This window comes from Ochlerotatus camptorhynchus, unplaced genomic scaffold (assembly GCF_037179485.1).
Source record: "Ochlerotatus camptorhynchus isolate MF236.1 unplaced genomic scaffold, CSIRO-AGI_Acam_v1.1 ptg000176l, whole genome shotgun sequence".
In the NCBI taxonomy this organism is placed as follows: Eukaryota; Metazoa; Arthropoda; class Insecta; order Diptera; family Culicidae; genus Ochlerotatus; species Ochlerotatus camptorhynchus.
The window spans coordinates 446,231-464,118 of NW_027040666.1; the positions used below are offsets into that span (position 1 = coordinate 446,231).

The 17,888-nt window shown below is 35.5% G+C and overlaps 1 protein-coding gene across 3 annotated transcripts in view; it reads right to left on the reverse strand.

Moving 5' to 3' along the window:
* Ddr (discoidin domain-containing receptor 2) overlaps positions 1-17,888 on the reverse strand; it is an 819,413-nt gene that overhangs the window by 285,974 nt on the left and 515,551 nt on the right. The gene's annotated exons all lie outside the window — the stretch shown is intronic.

A 17,888-nucleotide genomic window follows, 5' to 3' on the forward strand; every position in this document is an offset into this window, starting at 1 on the left:
CTCCCTGGCGTCGGTAGCATAGGTGCTCAGCACGGAAAACGAGATCGATGGAAAACAAATCAAGGAAAAATATAGATATAAGTAGGGTTTTTATCCGGTATTTATGCTCCTGTTCGTATTATTATTTTCAAATTAAATCTTAAAAGCCTTACACATCCAAATGTGGTTTGAAGTGAGTGTTAGTGATAGATATTTTAATTGGATTTGTTAATCTTCGAATTCGGGATCTCACGAATTCCATTACCGACCCGATTACCAAATTTACCGAAGTTTAACAATTTCATTAATTTCCAAGCAACACAGATTCAATTTACGTAACTTACTCTATTTATCACTACCCACTCCTTTTAAATCAAATTTGGATGTTTAAGGCTTTTTAGATTTGACTTTAAAATAAATATACGAACAGGGGTGAAATTTCCAGATGAATCCTCTAATTCTAAGTTAGATGTAATATGTAAGATCCATATGATATGGAACCCAAAGAGCATCTATTGCTATTGCTAGAATCGACATTATTTTTTATTTCTTTAACTTAAGCCTTGTTAAGTTTTAGGTGTCTGACCATTTGGAAGATTGAAATTTAGTTGAATGAGATTTTTGGTTGAATTACGTTTGGACGAATAGACTAAAATCCAGAATTGAAATATGACGCAATTTTGAGGAAACTGGTTTTTTCAAAAGATGTATTGTGTAAGAACTGAAATATTTTTTCTAATAAACATGAGCAGTTCTTTTTAGTCATGTAATTGCAAAACTTCTGGTACCGGTAAATATTAATTCATTAACATGGTGCTAACTACTTTTCCTGGAGTAGAAATCGAACCCTCACTTAGGCACTCACATAATCATAATGAGGTTTATGAGATATCTTTTTTTTTTTCTTTTGGTTTGTTTTTTCCGTCGATCTTGTTTTCCGTGCTGAGCACCAATGCTACCGACGTGCCAGGAAGGCAGCTCCCACACCTGGACCCTACCTATCGACCCATCAACTCATGAACCGGGGACCAACGGCTTTACTTCCCATCCGAAGGAAGGCGTGATCAGAGATGTTATGCCTCAGAACATCCCGGCGGCGCCGACTGGGATTGAACCCAGGCCTGCTGGGGTGAGAGGTAATCACGCTTACCACTACACCTCCGGCGCCGTTTATGAGATATCTGTCCATTATTAACTTCTGTACTGTTGTTGTTTTTTTGAACCCCTGTCTCATCGGAGGAGCATCGTGAACAGCACTATTTAGAGTCACGGGCTGGCACGAAGATGATGATCAGCAGCCCCTAACATGCAGAGTAGAATCTCGGGTTGCATAAGCCACTCTTTGTCGATGAGGGGAGCCTCCCTTCCCTGTCAGCATACGACCAAGGTCCCACCAGGGTTGGTTACTTGATCTTTCCTATGGTTACTCGTACCCCAGTCGGCACCGCGGCAAGTTACCCAAGTAACCATAGGCACGTTATTTCGCCTTTATGGCTATATACGGGCCTCATCCGAACTTACAAACACTGGTATAGCCGGTGTTCAGCTGTATATAGCCAAAAAGGCAATATAGCGTGCTTATGGTTACTTGGGTAGGAATAGGAGTTACTGGGGAAAAGGCTAAGGACCACTAATTGGGGTCTATTTTATAACTGCAGGTGTACGCATTGTTCCAATGGTAGCATTGTCCAGCCGTTAAGCAGTCAAGAAATCAGTATTTAATCCTTGTAGGTAAGTTTTGTATTCGAATTTTACAATCACGTTGCATTCGACACTGTAAATGGCTAAACAAGGAAGTAATCTTTAAAGTAGTTTAAAAGTGTTTGTAATTTAAATTTTGCAAACGAGATATTATAGTTATTAAAGTCCTTATAGCAGTAGTTCACGAAATGAATTTAATTTCGGTAAATGACTGCCTAAAAAAAATTCATTGCGTGCCCTACTTTTTAAAATATTTGCGTACAAATGCAAAAAAAAACTTCTAAAATTACTTTTATTTCCTTAAGTTGTCTAGGCCTTATCGTTTCTATTTTAAAAGTTAAAAAAAATATCGTAACAAATAGACCTTTTCAAAAAATTATCCTAAGTTTATTTTTTAGGGAGTATGTAAGTGTAATTTATGTGTATGTAGTGTAATTTGAAATCTGAGAGGGTGCGGAAAACCACTGGCTGAGTTGGTGTGAAATTCGTGTTGGGTATATTGGACAACATCAACATGTTTCCATTCGGTTGAGTCTAAATCAGAACGTGTGATTCTGGCAGTTTCCGGGCCTGAGGATGATTTTTTACACCCTGTATAATGTGCAATCAAGAAAAATACATTTGGTTGCTGGACATGATTCATTATGTTTGAAAAAGGTGTAACGAAAAGAAATCGAGCCCAATTCAAGTCACTTCAGGCGTCCCCCAAGGCTCTCATTTGGGACCTCTCCTTTTTATTCTATACGTAAACGACATATCTTACATTCTCAAAAAACTTAAATTGCTTATTTATGCCGACGACATGAAGCTCTTTTTGGAAATAAAAAATGAAGAAGACATCAATATATTCCGGAATGAAATACACATATTCTACATAAGGTGCAAAAAAAGTCTACTAGAATTGAATGTAAAAAAATGTAACTTAATATCATTTAGTAGAAAAAGAACAACTTCAAACATTTCAATTGCATTAGGAAATCAAACTGTAGACAAATGTGAAAGAGTTAGGGATTTAGGAATTATCTTAGACTCTAAACTAACTTTCATAGACCATTACAACACAATTATTCACAGGGCAAATAACATGCTAGGCTTTATCAAGCGCTTTTGCTATAACTTTCAGGACCCTTACACAATTAAAACACTATATATTGCCTATGTGAGGTCAATACTGGAATATTGCAGCATTGTATGGTCTCCATTTTCAATCACGCACGAAGAAAGATTAGAATCAGTACAAAAACAATTTCTATTATACGCTCTTCGTAAATTAGGTTGGACTTCATTTCCTCTTCCATCATATGAAGCACGCTGCATGCTTATAAACATACAAACACTAAAAGAGCGTCGTGAATATGCAATGGTTTCATTTGTAAATGATATCGTTTCGCAGCGAATTGACTCAACAGAACTTTTATCAAAATTAAATTTCCATGCACCCACTCGGCAACTCCGAAATCGAAATTTATTTGCCATAAAACATCATCGCACAAATTATGCAAAATATGGGCCATTAAACCGCATGATGGCCTCTTACAATAACATAACACTGCGAAACCATTGACTTTACAATGTCTCGGCATAAACTAAAGCAATATTTTTATTCCATAGGAAATAACAACTCATAAAAGAAAAGACAAGAAAGCTGACACTATTTTTTTTATATAAATATATATTTAAGAAAACAAAACTGTATTAGTTGTACTAGTCTGCGTTGGTTGACGAAATAAATAAATAAAAAATAAATAAATAAATAACGGTGATATATAATTTACAACTTGTAAAATTACCAACATTTTGAGAACTTGTGAACTTAGGAAAAATGGTTATACAAACTAATTCATTTAAAATTAAAATTTATGTTAAAAATTATGCAATTACATAAAAAAGAGCAAAATTGTTTTAAAATGTGAATGTTTTTTTTTATAATGTGATAAAAACAGAAAAATAATTTAAAACATAATTTAAACATTTTACCATCTAACTTCAGCACCAGATTTCAGGGTATAACTTCAGCATTCTTCCCTACATGCAAGCGATCTACGAATTCCTTTGTCTGATGATAGAGTTTGATGTGAGTATCCCCTCCTTTCCAAACAATTTCCCGCCATTGTGTCCCAGTCTTATTATCCTTCTGTTCCTGTGCTACTTGCCCCTGCCCAGTCAGGATTTGGTCAGTATCTGTTAGTATCTGAAGGAGGCTTCAGAAACCAGTTTCCTACCTAGATCCTTCCAATTGAAATTGTTACCCATTAACCTCGAGCCCGCCACGAGTAATTGGTACCCAATACTAACCTAGAAATACTGCTATTTAAAATGTAAATCAAACATTACTGATTTTGGCTCCGCAAAGTGTCACACACGACTGAGCCTAGTAAATAAATGAACTAGTTAAAAAAAAAAAAAAAAATACTTCAGCATTCTTCACAATTTTTGACGTAGGACAACGTCATTGTGGACTATACTGGGGTGCATATCAAAATATGTTGTGACGAAATAGGGTCAGGTTTTAAACCCTCATAACTTGGCCATTTATTGTAGGATTTCAATTAGTTTTACACCATTTGATTCAGACTTGATGTAAGATTTGTTTGGTGTAAAGATTAAAGTAATTTATCATTATTAAACTTTTGAAAATTAAACAAACCTTTTGGCCGCTATAAAAAAAATCAGATTAAAAGATTAACAACGGCCCGTATAGGCAGCTTCGAGTAGACCCCTACCAGAGCTTGGTAAAACACGTGGGGAAAACACTGAAGGAGTGGAAATAAATATTAGGAGATGGAGCAGGTCGTTTACTGGAATCCAATCCCATTCTAGGCAGGATCAAAGGTATCTGCAAAGTCCACAAACCGGGGAATGAAATGCAAGAGATCGTGTCTGCAGTTGGTTCCCTTACCCACAAACTAGCAAAGTGGCTAGTCACAGTGTTCCAGAGTAAAGCAGTTAGTAACACCCAGGAGTTCGCCCAGCAATGACAATATTTAGGAGGCATCAACGAGGACGAGATTATGGTATCTTGACGATCGTACCGGTCAAGGAAGCGATCAGCCCTTTGGAGGACTGGCTAGTAACACAACGAGAGGATGAAGCATGGAGAAACAAGGTTCGGACCTTAAGTTGACCCACCTTTGTATGGAAGAAAACTACTTCCCTTTCGGAGGTAATTACTACAAGCAGATGTACCTACGTTAAAACATATAGATAAACTTGTTTTGTACATGAGTTAGGCCGTATGGTCAATTAGAGGAGCACTAGTTCCATAACTGGTTCCTTTTCCATATGTGTATATACAATGAAATTTTTTATGTTTTGACATTTTAGATACTTTTTCAGGTTGCATCTATGTCTAATAAGTTAAATAAGTTTTGGAGGCGAACCAGCCCAAGGCTGAAAGCCTCCCTAATAAAGATAAATTAATTAATTAAGTTAAATAAGTGAATTACATGGTACAGTTGATATTTTTGCGTTTTGTAAGATTTTTGCCGTTTATGGCCATTGAATAGGTAAGTTTGGCGACACAATATCTGTCTTCAATTTCGTTGTGACATTGAATATGTTAGAAGACCGTTGATTCAGCTAATTTAATTCGTTAACGCCCAAGTCGTTTTTGGCCTCCAAACAATGCATGGTTTTTCCAGGAGTATCCAAGAACTATTCTCACACTACTTGAAAGCAAGATGTTAACGATATTCCAATCTTCATTCCAGTGATATTTAAAACATAATTTACGTTTCCAATTTCTGTTAAGACATGATAAAAAAAAATGCTGATCTATAAATAGATCACTGGGCGGAGTGCAGTTTCTAACCCCTTTGGATACGGTTGTGTTTTAAGGTTGCTCTCTGTTTTGTGCGTGCGTTCGCTTTCATAATTTTCGGCTGCATTTGCCTGATTAGCGCTGGTACTCTGCCTCCCAGACGGTTATACGTGTGTGATTGGTGGTTTTCTCGGCTTCCGGGAAGTTTTAGAATCGAGAAAGAAAACGTGATTCATCATGTTCGCAAGCATCAGAAAGCGCTCATTACACATATCAATATATTAACATTATATTGACAATAAATTAGCATACTGACAATATAACTCAAAAGGTGATATTGATGACAAGTATTGACGAAAAGCTGATTTTAATTTCACTTTGTCAATACTCAGAATGTATTGACAAAAAACCCTCTATTTCGCCATCAATATCATCGATATACGAATATTGACAACATTTATGGGAATGCGTTAGAAGCCTTGTTACCTCAATGTATTTAAGTCAATATTATTTGTCTCAAGAAAGTTTGTTTAGAGTTCATGTTTGTATTCAGGTCCAAATACTAGCTAAACACTGAATTTGGCACCGAAGTCGGTAAATTTTGCCGGGTTTTTGAACAGCTGAAAAAATTGAAAAAATTCAAATGACCGTTACTCGAAGGAAATGAATAAAATCGATAAATTTGTTTTGTATCATTAAATGGGGTTAACTAGGTTCGTACATTTTTGGAATAAATTTACAAATTTTTAAATTTTGCACTGATTTGTAAACTTTTAATGAACAGTTCCGTAGTTCAAAAATTACCAAACTGCGGAGTTCTGGTTTAGTGGATATATATAGAAACCAATTTACACCCAACATTTACTTATACTTGCACATTTTAAATTAATTTTCAGGATTTTTAGAATAAATAGTGTTAAATACATTGATGTTTTTTTACACGGTTTTTTTACGCGGTATTTTTACACGGTTTTTTTTAAAACGGTAAGTGCCGCTGAGTCGCAATTTACGTGGAACGTTTTTGACAATTTCTCGACAACAAGACAACCTATCGACTTGATTCCAATCACATTATCCGTTTCAAGCTATAGGTAATCGAATGGCATACTTTAAAAAAAAATCACAATTTTTGGTGTAAATACAGAAATTTTTAAAATATGTCTATATGGACCACAGCATGCTATAAATACGAATGGCATCAAAATCCGATGTATAAAAAATATTTAAGTAAGTGAAAAATTAAAATCTCGGTAGTTTTTTTTACGCGGCACGTATCCCCCGCATAAAAAAACGACTCCAGTGTAATGATCTTCTCCGGGCCTACTCTTAAGTTCTCAGAATGATGTAAGAACTATGTGATCTCCTGTTTCGCTGGAACAATAATGTTTACCTAGTGTTACCCATTCATATAATGGCTAGTTTTATCATTATGATACACTAATTTCAAAATGATGAAAATCCTCTTATACTTTCTGGTAAATTACTATTGATGATTATTAAAGTCAACTAATTACCAGAAGACGTGCAAGAAAGATAATGTAGGAAATATGTCATATAACCTGTAAAAGTTGGCAAACATATAGTTTATTAATTAACATAGGATGTACCGTGAACGTGGGTTATTCTGCGTGAGCTGTAATTCTTGTCATTCAAATAACAAATTGGTGTACCAAACAGTGATGGAAAAGTTCGCAATAACTCACTATGACTCGCGAACTTTTCGCAAGGTGAACTTCGTTAAATATCGCGAACTTTTCCAACACTGATACCAAATGTTGTAACTTTTTGACAGGACACAGAAAATACACAGGTTACCCGATAGCATAACATGTTCTTCCAAATTGATCGAATTCAATAAAATCGATTGTCGCGTGCACGGAATTACTACACATGTGAATAGAAACTATCATGCTGTTGTTTTGGTAAACATTCATAAATAAAAATCATGCATATAATAATCAATTTTCGTTGCATGTAGGTATGTGAAACTCTGATAGCACTAGTTTACAAAACAACATAAAAAGTGTGAACTTTAGTGGTTCACCAACGTTTCTAATGCAAAATCATACGCTGAATTCAATGCCGTGGTCAGAAAAAATTAAAATAGAGCCATTTTTGAGATATACAAAAATTTTGATTTTTTGAATTTTGGACAAAAGTACGATTATTAAAATATTAATATCTTTGGAACTAGTGCACCAATTTTAAATCTTTTTTTTATGAAAATAAAGCTTAATAAATTTGCTATCGTTCACTAGAATATTATGCCTTGATTAAAAATTTAATTTTGAAGTCATTTAAAAATTTACAGCATTTTTTTTTATTTTTCCTGCGAATTTTCCATAAAAATCTTGTTTTAATCAACATTTTTAATGGAATAAAAAGATTCAAAAAATCATTCCATAATTTATTCTTAAAGTCCATTAAAAACTGGAGAAAATGAGCCTTTAATGGATGAAATCGGTTGGAAATTGTCAAAGTTATGAAATTTTTTGTAAAATCATGGAAATTGAATGTTCCAAGATTGGCCGTTGTCCCGCTCCTAGGTTCATACACCACTTCCAGTAAGCCTTTCTGCGGACGTGTACGCATACGGTGCATTTCACTAACACTACCAGCTGTCACGCAAAATTAAATGGGATATTTTCAACAATATAATTTACGCTAGTGTTTGTGAGACCGCTCGGCGAGAACCTAACGCAACCAACTCAATTTGACAGCTTTCTTTCTTTAACATTGCTTAACGATGTATACGACAAAACGTGAATTCAAGTGTAAAAATGATCCTCAAAAGTTTTGTTACGCGTGTGGCAACTATATATTTACAAAATCGGTCAATTTCACTGCTTCGTTGCAAACTGCATACAGGCTTTATTTTAAAATTGATCCTGGAGACTTTGACGAACCGTGGATTCCAAAAGTATTATGTAGTTCGTGCAAAACGTGCTTGGCTAGGTGGATGTCAGGCGCAAGGTAAATTGATTTTTTGAATAACTTTCATATAAACAATTTATGTACAGCATGGTAGTGCTTTGTTCTTTCCTGATCGACATTATCTTACTTCATCTATTTTTGATAAGTGTTAATGTCTTACTTACTAACTCACTTATTTGTTATCTGTCAGTCGCTATTTGTCCTTTGACATGCCCACCATATGGCGTCGACCGTTTTGTCATGCAATGGATTGTTATTTCTGCTTGACAAAAGTTAAGCAACAAGGACGTCACAAAACAGTTGAGTATCCACAAGTGGCTTTTATGACAAAACCTGTTCCACATTCAAGTTCGGTCCCGTATCCTGTTTATCCAAAGCGGAAACGAGCGCCCTCTGCCCTCTGAATTCAAGGAGGAATGCGAGGAAGACTTCGAGGTGGAATTGGAAAGAAACCCAAATCTGTTTAAACAATCCGAATTTAATGATTTGGTGCGAGATATCGACTTATCGAAGGAGAAATCCGAATTGCTGGCATCACGCTTGAAAGAACACAACATGCTGAGCAAGGAGGTCAAAATTTCTTGTCACAGGAATAGTCACAAGAAATTTGACAAATATTATTCTACAAAGGACAAGGCATGTTTTTGCCATGACGTAAACGGCTTGTTTGAAGAGTTTGGTGAGCCATATGATCCAGCTGAATGGCGTTTATTCATCGATAGCAGCAAGTTGAGCTTGAAAACCGTTTTACAGCATCAAGGGAATGAGAAATCTTCTATTCCATTAGCTCATACCGTTAATATGAAGGAAACGTATGAATCAATGGCTCTATTGCTCAATTTGATAAATTACAATCAACACAATTGGAAAATTTGTTCCGATCTTAAAGTGGTTGCCATGTTGACTGGATTGCAACAGGGATACACAAAATATATGTGTTTTTGTGTAAATGGGACAGTCGAGCTCGTAAGGAACACTACGTCCGAAAAGATTGGCCAAAACGGGATAATTTCACAATTGGTAAAGACAACGTTAAAAATGATCCTCTTGTGGTAAAAGAACGCATAATACTTCCACCACTACATATAAAACTTGGGCTATTCAAAAATTTCGTCAAAGCGTTGCAAAAAGAAGGGCCGGCATTCCAGTACTTGAAATCAGTATTTCCAAATTTATCTGACGCAAAGATAAAGGAAGGTGTATTTGTTGGCCCACAGATCAAAAAACTGCTCAATGATTCCGCATTCAATACAGTTTTGACACCAGATGAGGAAGAAGCGTGGAAATCGTTCCAGAGTGTTGTCACAACCTTTTTAGGAAATTTCAGAAGCCCAGATTATGAGGAAGCCGTCGATGAATTGCTCAAAAATTATGAGAAAATAGGTATAAATCAAAAATATTGTGTTTGTTACATATAATTAATTTCAAATCCTTTTATTTCACTGAACACAGGTGTGAATATGTCTTTGAAGATACATTTCCTACATTCTCACATGGATTTTTTCCCGGAAAATCTTGGTGACGAGAGTGGTGAGCACGGCGAACGTTTTCACCAACAAATGAAGATGATGGAACGTCGTTACCAAGGGTTTTGGGATGAAGCAATGATGGGTGACTATTGTTGGTTTCTGATTCGAGAAACAAGTTCAAAACATCGAACACAAAGTCATTCGATTCTCAATCATTTTTAATAAAACCTAAATAAATTTCTTTTGTATCAACTCGGTTTTAAATCCTGATATGCCTTAATCAAATTGATATGTAGAGAAAAGAATCTCCCATGAAAACTTTACATGCGATTTGGATGCTTACAACGACACCTAGAAAAGGAACTCTAAAGCTGTTGTATTTCAGCAACATTTTTAAGTGTTTTACAAAAATGCTCATAACTTCGACAATTTCCCACCGATTTCATCAATTAAAGGCTCGTTTTCTCCGGTTTTGAATGGACTTTAAGAATAAATTATGGAATAATTTTGTGAATCTTTTTATCCCATTAAAAATGTTGATTAAAACAAGATTTTTATGGAAAATTCGCAGGAAAATAAAAAAAAAATGCTGTAAATTTTTAAATGACTTCAAAATTAAATTTTTAATCAAGACATAGGTAATATTTAAGTGAAGCAAATTTATTGAGCTTCATTTTCATAAAAAAAAAGATTTAAAATTGGTGCACTAGTTCCAAAGATATTGACATTTTAGTAATCGTACTTTTGTCCAAAATTCAAAAAATCAAAATTTTTGTATATCTCAAAAATGGCTCTACTTTAATTTTTTCTGACCACTGCATTGAATTCAGCGTAGGATTTTGCATTGGAAATGATCATCACTATACCGAGTTCAAAAATGCTGTAAACTAGTGTAGTATTTATTTTATTTTAAAGTAAAAAAAACATGATTATGCTTGTGATTTTGTAGAAAATGTTCATCCATATAAACGAAGCCTGGGTGATTGGTGACTGTAAAAAGATACATTTTTTTTTTTATTTAGTTTGAAATTGATTTTACATCACACACGAAGATTTAAACAAATGGCAACACTGCATGCCTCGCAAAGGTGCTTTGTGAGTCAGTCGATCTAAATCAATGACGTTTATATAAGGTCTGGGCCAAAGGGGTTATTGGTGTTAGTGAAATGAGCAATTGTTTAGTGGTGTTCGTATTTTATTGCTATGTTTATCTTTTTACAAGAAACAGCTGTTGGCAGTGACGTATTTCTATCTGTTCTCAGTATGTTGGCAGTGACGTATTTATATCTGTTCGCAGATGTTCAGCAATGTTTACTACATTTTTGCTTCTAATACCAGCAAGCTGCCTGTTGGCCCAGACCTTATATAAATGTCATTGGATCTAAATGACGTACGTTCTCCCTCCTCTTGGGTAGGGGAAGAATATTGACAAAGTGAAATGAAAATCAGTTTATCAACAATGCTCGTCATCAATCCATCGTCATCAATCTAGAATTACCTTTTCAATAATATTGTCAGTATGTCAATTTACTGTCAATATATTGACCCGTGTAACGAGCGCTTTAGCGTGTTGTCATTAATGTTGTCAATATTTATGTATTGATAATATTGCAAGAAAAATTGACATGTTTTTCAATATATTGACATGTGTAATGGGCGCTGAAGAGATGTCGCTATCTCCGTTGCTTGATTTTTCTCTCGCGAGTGATAATTTTCAATTTCACTTTATTTACGCGCTGTAAGGTGCGATAAACGGTATTCCGCTTATTGGATCTGTGACTCAGTTTTCTTTTGCTTTTGATTCCATCGGAAGTTAAGTATTTCTCCTCCGGGAATGGAAAAGTCGGTGAATATTATTGTTGTGCGGCAGATGATGTTCTGTGTAAAAGTGTATATCAGAAATAACTTGGTGCGATCCTTGAGATGATTTGTCACCTATTCAAAGTAGTATTTAGATGCCACGGTCGTTCCAATACCATTAGCTTGCAACCAACTGGACGGGATTACTGGAAATATTGGATTTATATGGTGAGACCTTTCCATTATTAACATTTTATGCATAATTTAATAGATGACATGTTAACATGTTAACTTTATTGCTTTCATTTGAATAATTATTTGTTGTTGAAATTTGTATTTGATTACACTAGTTTACAAATAAACCAATGATTCTCCAGTCCAGAAATGGGATTCTCGGTGGGATAATTTTCGAGATACAGCTAAAAAATGAAAATATACTTTGCAGGGGTTTGTTGGCTAGAGTGTCGGTTATTTTAGCTTTAGATCGACTGAACATCACTTGTCAGTGAGATTAGTGGTATTGTTGTAAATCAATAGTTTGTTTATTAGGATTTTTTTATATTTTGCAAAAAATGAATTTCTGCTTAGTTTTTAAGCAGTGTAAATAAAAATGTTTGTAGTGGTTGTACCACTAATCTCACTAAAAATGGTGTTAAAGTGATCGACGGCAAGTTTCATTACCTTTAGTTTGACATTGGAATGATTGACATAGCTTCATTGCATTCGGATGTATTTGTATTTTGGTAGACACATTTTTTCACAGTTGTTTAACTGTATCTCGAGAGCTGTTTTACTGAGATTGTGCGCTGTATTTTTGGATTCGGCGCATGATTTTACATGGGAAATGATCATCAGCGTACAAAGTTCAAATATGCTGTAAACTAGTGTAATGATTCAAGTTGAAAAAACATAGAGGTTTTGTGCCTACGGGAGAAGAGGTAGTAAAATTATTTTCAATCCTGCGGGTTTTCCCCTCAATCAATAAAAAAAAATGATAAAACACAACATTATTTCTTTCTTTTAATAAGCTACGGGTGTGACAACGATGGTGATTTCACCATGTGATATCTTCATTTTATTTCAGCAACCTTATCTTCCAGCAGACGCTCTGGACAGCAATTTCAACATTTATAAAAAAAAATCTATATTTGCCAGCAACACTGACTGGGTGTATCCTATGGCTTACCTTCCCTACTGTCATAATTCCTAAATTCCTGACACAATTATGAGGGGTCGTAGAGTTCTCTGCATCTCTCTTAAATAAGTAAATATTGGACTAACATACCTTTCCTATTCCTACCAGTTGTAAGGACGTAGCCAGGACAATCCTTAAGGTTCTACAAAGGGTAAGTAATTTTGCGTTCTTCTTCTTTTTTAAATATCATAAAATCATCATCATTAGTTTACACATACATTCATATATTATGAATACGAAAATTTAAAACTTGTATTTCGTGGGTAAAACACGAAAATTTCCTGGGTAAAACACATTCACTGTATTTACTTACTTGTGTTCTTCGAAGTATAGCACAATTAAACGCAATCGAATACACGAAACTCAAAACAACTGCTTCACAAAACTCTTGGTGAACAAAATTCATCACAAAGAAAACCATTTCTACTTTACTGCTTTGCTAGCAATCGTGAAAGCATCATTGAAACAGCGGTGCCAGATGTTATGCCTCTAGCAATGAATTTAAGTTTATTAAAACAATTAATTGCGAAGTCTGCCTTATTAACATAGATGAGTGGATGTATTTAATGGTGGATAAATATAAAAAACTGATTAAATAAAACATAAATGACCATTTTAAACATTTTACCGGTCCAATTAAAAAAGTCACAGAAGATTGAATTCAACACTAACAGGGTTGATGGCAGCAGTGCACGTAGCCTGTTATACACTTTCCCGCTCAGGGGTGTAAACAAACTTGCATACAGCGCAGTCTGGCAGTGCTTATGTTTTGTCTGCTATATTCTTATCCACTAGATAGTGTGACATCACATTTGCTGTTGTATTGAAATGAAGGAAGAAAAGAGATGGTTAAGTTTTCCTCACCATACCAGTTGATATTTATGAAACATGGGCAGTTTTGGCGTGGGGACATGCACTTCCAATGAATTTTACCAATACATTTAGAAAATGATGATCGAAGAATATTTCAAAAAGAAGAAGTAAACAAAATAATGACCCTTTGTAGAACCTTAACTGTTGGAGAGATAGATCACTGGGCGTTTATGGGTTAAGGATCAGCTATAGAGAACTTGTGTATTTGCATCCAACTAGGACTACTTTAATAACTTCACAAGACTCTTGAGATAACTTCAGTGAACTTCAGGGTTTATCTAAGGTTAAGTTCAGAACAGTTTATTTAGTTCAAGATGATGGAAGATCAACACTATAGGGGTGAGAAGCTTCACTGTTATACACATCCGCTACGATATGCAGTTTTCTAGTAAATCCCATCCCTGCATTTCACGGAATGTCACCGTTTAGTCTCCTTGTCATGCTTATTACACCCATTCCGCGTATCGGAACGGTTTTCCAACTCGACATGTTTTCGTTTCTGCAAATGATATTTTCCTTTAATTTCCAATGAAATTTCTCTTTTCCGGAGAGCGAAAACACCGTTGCTGGGCTGTTGCATGGTGGATCGATAGGAATGGGAATCTCGTGCACTTTTGTAAGGCGAGCTGCCGAGATTTTCCGGGAAAACGAAAAATCTAGTGCGCCAGAGACGGCGGTTCACAGAGAAAAGGCGTTCCGCGAAACGATACCAACTTCAGAATTTATGATTTATTCAGTTGTTGATATTTCCTTTCTTATTTTCGTTGCCGCGGTCCGGGGAGGGGGTTATTCCGTCTGAAATTAGCCGGTGGCAGCTGTCTTACGCATCGACTCACTTTGCCGCCAGGAGGCCATTGTGATTCGCTACGCCTGGGATCGGAAACAAACGTGGAGCGTGGAACATTTCAGAGGATATAGACTTCATCCGTTGGGAAATTTACTACGGATGACGGAAAATGGGAAGATATTTCAGCCTATAATGAGTTTTGCTTTTGTTTCCCGTCGGCGCAGTTGTTTTTGTGAAGGAGTGTGTACGATTCTTTATTTGCTTCGAGCTGGGAGAGCCTCCCGCAGCACCAGCCGTGTGATTAAAGAGTCAACGAGGAGAATCTGTGAGTGAGAAGATAAAAATGATGGAAGATTTTGCCCGCTGAATTGAGTTTATTATGGTTTGCTTTGGACTATAAATCACAAAAATGTTGAGCTTGGGATTATTGTTGATAATATTTTGGTTCAAATGGGAAATTATCGTCTTTTTTCAGTTGTAACGAATAATTAGTTTTGCCTAAACCACAGCAACCAATTGGAGAGAGTGCTGTGTGAAAAGCATGTTATCAGTAATCCCAGGCCTCATGTGTGATAATTATATTTAATCAGTTTTTTTTTTAATTCTAGAGTGATTAGAATTTTTCGGCTGTGTAATTGTGGACCGGTGATCGAATTTTACTAGTTTTATATGCCGTGTAAGATATTTTAATTTTATTTAATAAGATTTTGCAAATTTTTCGTTCTAGTATTGCTGATGCACTCGCATTTCCCATTAGTACCCGGTATGACCTCGAATGCGCTAATATGTTGATCGGTTGCTGCGATGAGCAACGCCTTTGTTCGCAGAGTGTGGCACGCCATGTCCAAAGTAACTGATTAATCAAATTTCATGTACTTCGAGTTTTTCTTCACCAAAAGTTGTGGGTTTGCATTCCTAGCATATACTAAAACCAACCGATTCAGGAATGTTAGCTTCCAAACTTACTATTGGTGTATTTTGTATTTGGTACTACGCCTGAGAGCTCGTGTTACAAAAGTTGGTGCAAGTACTGAAAGGTTAATGGGAACGATAACCATTTTGTAATTTAGGTTATTTTCCTATACCGTTGCGGGAATCCTAATCGAGGGGCACGTACTGCCAGGTATGAGTGCGTGATATTTAAAATACATCATAGTAATTTAAATACTTTGAGGACAGTAATCATTTTATTTTAAATGATTGAATGTCGGAGATTGTGAGTAAGCTGAAGGATGTCTCGCTGGATATGCCCAAGTCTGGACGGGAGGTAGCTGGTGGCCGTGAACGGTTCCTAGGGAAAGCACTAGATGCGACCCTCCTCCCAGATGGCCATGGCAATACAGGAAGAATTTTAACAAAGGTAATTGCTATTAGATATTTTGCAAACAGTGACAGATAGCGCACATGAAGAACCATTGGAGGCGCGGGGCAAAGATGTTTATCCTAGACAAATGGTAAGTTACAAATTCGCTGTCGTAGTCGTAGGCAGTACCGTTACTATATTTAAAATTAACCACCAACCGCTGAAAATATGAATTATCGCGTATTTCTGTTGTTCATTACATGCCAAGTGAAATTCGAGAACGTAATTTCATTTGAATAGCTTGTTTAACCAGGTCTTAAACAATCGTCACGTCGGTCATAACTTGTTATGATTGTCTGAACCATGCGTAAAGAGAAAATCGAAACATTGAACGTCGCGTGAAAGTGGATCTTAATGAAGGCCTAAGTACTCTTTCGTAGCTTTTAGTTTTAGGATTTCAAAGATCGTCGGTTGCAGTGGCTTGCTTACTGAGCAGAAAAATGCGGTCCCAGGTCCTTTCATATTAAAAATTTATGGTAAGATCACTTGTTTATCGTGTACTTAGTAAAACTTTTCGTTGTCGTCGGTGCCGGGTTTGAATAGTTATAAAAACTTGAGTAAGGCTATACCCAAGCAACAATTTTTGTTTTATTTAAGTTTTATAGCAGTTGATATAACCAAATTATAAAACCTTCACTGACGACCACATTGCTTTAACAATCTCCTGAGAACCGCAATACAGCCATGTCATGGCCAATTGGCCCAGTTTTAATGCAGTCATTAAAACTTGATATGCGAACTACTTTAGGAGCATAGGATTTATGTCAGTTTTATCACACTCTAGACGTGATTGTTAAAAATGAAAACATAAAACCTCCTCCAGGTCAGAAAGTTTTAACAGCCTTCTAATGACTACCATAAAACTATATTACAACCGCATAAATCGCTCCTGAAGAAGTTGATAAAACATGATACGCAAAACATTTTGACAACTTTGAAGGTTTTAAGTTGGGGTTTTTGGATGATAGTTAATATTGAGAAATATTTTATTGTGGTTTTATTCTTTCGATGTTTGATGTGAAATCATGATCCTTGTCAGTTGGTAATAATGGCTGATATTATTGTACATTGAAAATAAGACGACTTTATTATAATTTTAAACCAATCTGTATATGCTTCACAGCATGCCGTGCAATATTTATGGTGATTGTTATACCAAATAGGAGCATAAATTTAGTGCGCCATATGAATACTAAAATATAGGGATATTTTTAATTTGTCTGCATTAGCACCATGCATTAAAGAGTCATTCAAAGATTATCTATTTAAAATAAAACTGTTACTACTGTTGAGCAATAACCAGTCACATATTATTTAATTATACATAGATGTATGAAAGTGTTTTATTGCCTATCAATTAAAGCGTAATTATTCATACTGTGTGAAATTTGTTCATACGGCGACATTTTTTTTCGTTATAACTTGCTACTCCTTAAAAATACCTCAATATAACATATTCTCCTAGATTGGAATTCTATAGCATAACATAATCCTAATGGTTGTATCTTAGCATTTCGTAGTCCAAATTGAGAGCGTTAAGTTATATTTAAGCTATATAACTAACTTGCTGGTTTTATTCGGTACAGCGAATCAAAACAAAACAAAAACCATGACCACCTGTCAAAAAGTCAACATTCCAAGCGATCCTCCTATTTTCGCTTGTAATCAAGATGTAAGAAATGCTTATTGTATCCACTAAAAGCTTTTTCAATACAAGGTTAAAAGCCGTGATGTCAATACTGGCCATCTCCAAACGGATTTAGTGAAACTGTCGGCGTTGCTTTAAGAAGGGTTCGTTGAGCTTTCGGAAGTGTATCGGAAAGCCGCTTGTTCAATATTTTTAAGAGCTCCTTCACCGCACTGTGCCTTATGTAGGGATCGTATAACTGTAGTTCCTCCAGGAGTTTCATATTGTCGATCGTCTCATCTTCATCGTGTTCAGAAGCACTGAAGGGGTTTTCATTTCATGTATCTGAATAGATTTGTTTTTTATAATGACAAAAAATTTCAAAGTATTTTTTGTTGTA